We start from the raw sequence: 6,000 nt of genomic DNA on the forward strand, positions 1-6,000 counted from the left end.
ATCCTGTTAGCATTGTAGCTCGCCGAGATGACCGCGACGCCGTCGTGGGCGACTGCGCACGGTGGCAGCTCGCTCTAGTGCGCCCTGTTGCTCCGTATCGCCGCTTAGGGTAGGTGTTAGGGTCTTATATGGAGTTTGACTTGTTAGTTGGGTCGGTGCGAGCCTCGAGTGGCCGGCGTATAGCCTAGTGCCACCGTTTGCCGCGGCGGCGAGCACGGGGCATCTCTAGGACCTCTCTAGTGTGAAGGTGAAAAGATACGATGGCTCCATTGCAAAGTCACTGTCTATAGAAATAGTACGGGTAGTGTTCACGCTATTATCTGATAACGTGAGGGCATTTTTGCAAGAGTGCCAGTGCGCGCACAGGCTCCCCGCTGCGGGCCGCCTCCGCGCATGGGCCGCGCCCCGCGTGGGCCGAAATCAGTTTATTTTTTCGTCGAAAATAGAAATAGCTTTTCATTTTAATTCTGAGCTAAACTTTGGTAATTAATATAAAATAATATAGATATCCAAAAATTCTAAAACTAATTTTGTTAGGTTCCCAAAAACATTGTCTACCTATTAGTATAGTTAGTTCATACATATCTGTGTGGTTGCTAAGGAGCATTAAAATAGTTGAGATGCTTAGTATTATTTCGATTAATAATTATAGGAATTTTTGTGGTAGATTCGTGATAACAAAAACTCTAAAATTTTTATAGTAGCTTGATTGTATTATTATGTGCTCACTATAATTTTTGTAGCCCTAAAATAGACTACTTAATATGGTAGCTAAATACCCATTAAGGCTAAAGGAATAATGGCATGATATTGGTTTATAAAAGTTAAGCATTTGTAGGGTGAGCTTAAAATCTATTTGGTAGAGATAATGATTAGCTTAGTATCTTAGTCATTAGAGCTAGCTTAGTAGCTTAGCATGTGTATTCTTATTTTTAAGAGTTGTTGTTGCAAAAATACAAAGTGTTGCATCATCATTGCATGCATGTAGAGAACGAGTTGGTGGAGTTCGTGACCGCCGGAGAGCAAGAGTACGAGGAGGAGATCAAGGAGTATGAGGAGGAGGTTCTCGTACAGGAGGAAGCCCCATAGCCATCGATGACTGACATAGCTGACAATCCGCCTGCCCAAGACAAGCCCCGGTGCATAACCTTTATTTTGAATAATCACTGGATATATGTATGTAATGTGCATTTACGTTATAGGATTTATATTGAAACTACATGCATAGATAAACCTACATATGAGTCCTACTAGCATAGGTTGAGTAGCTGCTATGCTTAGGCTATCGATAGCGTGAGTAACCTGCCGTTACTCACAATAGGTGATTATTAATATTACTCTCATGGTAAAATGGTGAAAGGAAATGGAGACCGGGTAGGGATATGGTACGGGTATTGGTGGGTGTAATAGGTTGTGTCCCACGGCCAACGGGGCATAGCTTGGTTACACTGTTTTCCCTGTTCGTGTCAGTTAAGGACCGTCCGTTGCTGTGGATGGTAGTCAGGTCATAGACTTATTATCCTGAGCACATACTTGCTTATAGGAGCGGGAAGGCTCGTTGCTCTCTTGTTGTGGGTTTCGGCTCTTTTCGGACCGACTGATTGGAGACGAGGATGGTGGAGGTCTAAGCACCACACTGAGTCTGAGACTCAGGAGTGAGGACTTAGAGTCCAAGTTTGGACAGGGACCTAGACCCCTTGACAGGAGAGTGGGGGGTTGGACTTGCTTGTGCTTGGGGTATAAGCGGGGCATGTCTTTTGGGGTACCCAGCTAGGATACATTGGTTCACGAATCGTCGTGTGATACGGTACAACTTGGCTATGGTCTAGCACCATAGTAAGAACTAGAAGATGAAAGGGGATGAATGGATTTGATTGCTCAACTCTTGCTTGAAAGTAGAATAGGTGCTTACATAGCATGGTTAGCTAATGAACTAATCATGACTGTTAATAAAACACATACATAAGGATTCACTACTAGTAATACTTTTCACAAAAAGAAAACCCAGCAAACCATAAAGCTTATCATATCATTTGGAGTTAGGAAATTATTCCCACTAGTCAGGTAAGTCTTGCGAGTACATTGTGTACTCAGGGTTTATTTATCCCTATTACAGGTGCAACTTGAGGAGTGGTTGTTATGTGGAGGATTCTTCTGGTGGGCACAGACGGATCCTTGTATCTTATCGTTAGATGTTTATTTCAATTCCGCTGTTTAAATTCCGCACTCTGAACTTGGTATTGTAATAATGTATTTCTGAGAACTCTTGTTGTATGAAATGGACTAAGTATTGTAAACTTGTTCTCGTTATTGGATTATGGATGAAAAACGTGGATTGTTCGAGTTCTCCCTTGGGGTGTGCTCGACGGAACCGCCTGGTGTAGCTTACTTTCGGGGTGCTTAGTGTCTAGTGGAAGACGAGCGGCTCCGAAAGCGTGTTATTTCAGACGGTTCTGTCATAGAAAAGGAGTTAGAAAAGACTCTAGCTAGAGTGACCTTCGTGGGTCCTCTAGAGCTGACCTTTGCTGGGTCGCTCGCAGCTCCCTCAACGGAGAGTAGGTCTCAACAGAGTCCGAACTTGGGCAAAACAAATATCGTGTCTCAATTTGTCTTCATTCGATATTTGTGATTCACTATGGTATTCAAGCTATTGTGCAGGTTCTCTGTGCTCCATTTTATCTCTAGTAGGTACCTGCAGCTTGGATCCAAAAGCAAAATCAAAAGAAGCAAGTTGGGGCATTGAGCAGACGAACTCGTGAATACCGAACCTGTCCTGTATCAATACCAGACGTGTCTGATATTTGGAGCATGCGCTGTTTTATCTGTTCTTTGCTCTAACTCTTGTGTTGCAGGATTACAGCTCCTAGATCTTTTCTATATCACTTGTACACTTTGTGTCTAACTCTTGAGGAGTTTATTTCTCAGAGTTGGAATTTTCTAGTCATAGGAAATTCCTATTCTAATCATTTTTGTATTTGAAGGTGCTAATTTTAGAAATACCTATTCACCCCCTCTAGACGGCATCTTTGGCCCTTTCAATATGAGCTATTTGGATGGTAGCCATGTTAAATCTATCAACAAAGAGTCCCTTAACCATGTCTAACAAAACACGTAGGACTAGCATCAAACTAAAATAGATTTAGGGTACGTTTGATAGAAGAAACGTTTTGGTTGTGAGAATGGAGAGAAACATTTCACCCGTTTCTACATATGCACGTGGAAACACGAGGAGGCTGGTTTCGCGCAGATTCTCATCTCATTGCTTCCATTTTCTTTGTTCTTTTTTCAGTTAATTAGCTTTTTAGTGCAACAAGTAAAAATGAGTTGTATTTAATTAAGTTGTTCTCCGTCCACAAAAAACTTAGAACTTTTTAAGCATATTTCTAGTTATAGATTTTTTTTGGAAGAAAACATTTTCTTATGAATCAGAATCCGGAGATCCACTAGTCAAACAATTTCATGAAGTGATTCTTATTCTACACCAAAAACGTTTCTTGAGAGAATCCGAGTCTGAAATGTTTGTACGAGAATCTGGAGCCCTGCCAAACACACATGTGGCTGTACATTGTGAATTACTACGTGAACTCGATATTTAACAAAATTTCTATAAGAAAAATAGGTTGGAGCTAAAAATGCCCATACACATAATCGTAGAGCCATGGATGGGATGTTGCCAGTTGCCACCTCAGTAGGGCAAAGCCACCAAGTTTGAACCTTAACCCCCTCGTAAGCAAAGTAAAAATTTGCCTTGGAGGATATATACTCTCATGGTGTGCATCCTTGGATGTGCACGTTGAAATGGGTACATTTAACGATGCACAATAAGAGAGCATGTGTTGTCATTATCAAGAGGTACAAAAGGTAAAAAAATCTCTCGTATTCAGGTTTGAGCTGATGCAGGGACACGTGGGTGCTGCAGATGGGAGTGATCATCGAGCTGCAGATCGATCGATGCTGTGCTAGCTAATCATGCATGCATACACACGTGGCATGGCGTTTTCCTGCATCTCGTATTATCTGTGTACTGTATGAATCGGAATGGATCCATATACTTTGCTGTGATGCATTGCATTATAGGCAGGAGGTGGAGTACCTAGAGCGTCCTCAATGATTCCCAAATAGCTAGCGACTTCCAAATAGCTATTCTAGCATGATCTTCCAAAAACACATCTCTCGTAACCAGGGATGAAAACGGATCGGATACGAACGGATATCACTCATATTATATTTGTTTTCATATTTTTGTTCGGATTCGGATTCGGACACGGATAGCGTTCGGATACATATACGAATACGGATTGACTCGGTTACGGATATGAATAATGAGTATCGAATACGGTATGAATCGGATTCGGAGAAGGTCGGATACAAATATCTATTCGGATATTGAGTAAAAGCAGCATATATATAGTTCATTTTTTCATTTGAGAAAGTTTGAACAAAATGTAGTTCAAATTTCACAAGTGTATGACATGGTTTCAGAAAGTCTATATGAGATTCAAGAATTTGTGACTAGTGTTTGATAAAACTTTCTCAAATGGGAAAATGAGCTATGTAACAATTGTAGATCTTGCTGAGATGATCAAACTTGGTATTCAGAGTTTTTTCATCTGAGGTCATTTAGTGTCTCATTTGAGCAAGTTTGACCAAGTCAAATTTGGTCAAATGAAAAAACAACACTTTGACTCTAGTATTATGAACTCTAAATGACTTCAAATTGAAAAGTTTTGAATACCAAGTTTGTTCAACTCCTCAAGATCTACAATTGTTGTTTTGGTCAACTTTCCATTTGAGATAGTTTGGACGGTTCAAATTTATGATTTTTAAATTTCGACGCCTACAAACTAGTTTTCAGAACCCTAGATTGTCTCAAATTGAAAAGTTTTGAATACCAAGTTTGTTCAGATCATCAAGATCTACAATCCTTATATAGGCCATTTTTTCATTTGAGAAAGTTTGAATAAAATGTAGTTCAAATTTACAAGTGTGTGACATAGTTTTAGAAAGTCTATATGAGATTCAAGAATTTGTGACTAGTGTTTGATAAAACTTTCTCAAATGACAAAATGAGCTATGTAACAATTGTAGATCTTGCTGAGATGATCAAACTTGGTATTCAGAGTTTTTTCATCTGGGGTCATTTAGTGTCTCATTTGAGCAAGTTTGACCAAGTCAAATTTGGTCAAATGAAAAAACAACACTTTGACTCTAGTATTATGAACTCTAAATGACTTCAAATTGAAACGTTTTGAATACCAAGTTTGTTCAACTCATTAAGATCTACAATTGTTGTTTTGGTCAACTTTCCATTTGAGATAGTTTGGACGGTTCAAATTTGTGATTTTTAAATTTGACGCCTACAAACTAGTTTTCGAAAGCCTAGATTGTCTCGAATTGAAAAGTTTTGAATACCAAGTTTGTTAAGCTCGTCAAGATCTACAATCATTATATAGGACATTTTTCATTTGAGAAAGTTTGAATAAAATGTAGTTCAAATTTCACAAGTGTGTGACATGGTTTCAGAAAGTCTATATGAGATTCAAGAATTTGTGACTAGTGTTTGATAAAACTTTCTCAAATGAGAAAATGAGCCATGTAACAATTGTAGATCTTGCTGAGATGATCAAGCTTGGTATTCAGAGTTTTTTCATCTGAGGTCATTTAGTGTCTCATTTGAGCAAGTTTGACCAAGTTAAATTTGGTCAAATGAAAAAAACAACATTTTGACTCTAGTATTATGAACTTTAAATGACTTTAAATTGAAATATTTTGAATACCAAGTTTGTTCAACTCATCAAGATCTACAATTGTTGTTTTGGTCAACTTTCCATTTGAGATAGTTTGGATGATTCAAATTTGTGATTTTTAATATTCGACGCCTACAAACTAGTTTTCAGAACCCTAGATTGTCTCAAATTGAAAAGTTTTGAATACCAAGTTTGTTCAGATCATCAATATCTACAATCCTTATATAGGCTATTTTTTCATTTGAGAAAGTTT

Source organism: Miscanthus floridulus, chromosome 11 (assembly GCF_019320115.1).
Source record: "Miscanthus floridulus cultivar M001 chromosome 11, ASM1932011v1, whole genome shotgun sequence".
Classification (NCBI taxonomy): Eukaryota; Viridiplantae; Streptophyta; class Magnoliopsida; order Poales; family Poaceae; genus Miscanthus; species Miscanthus floridulus.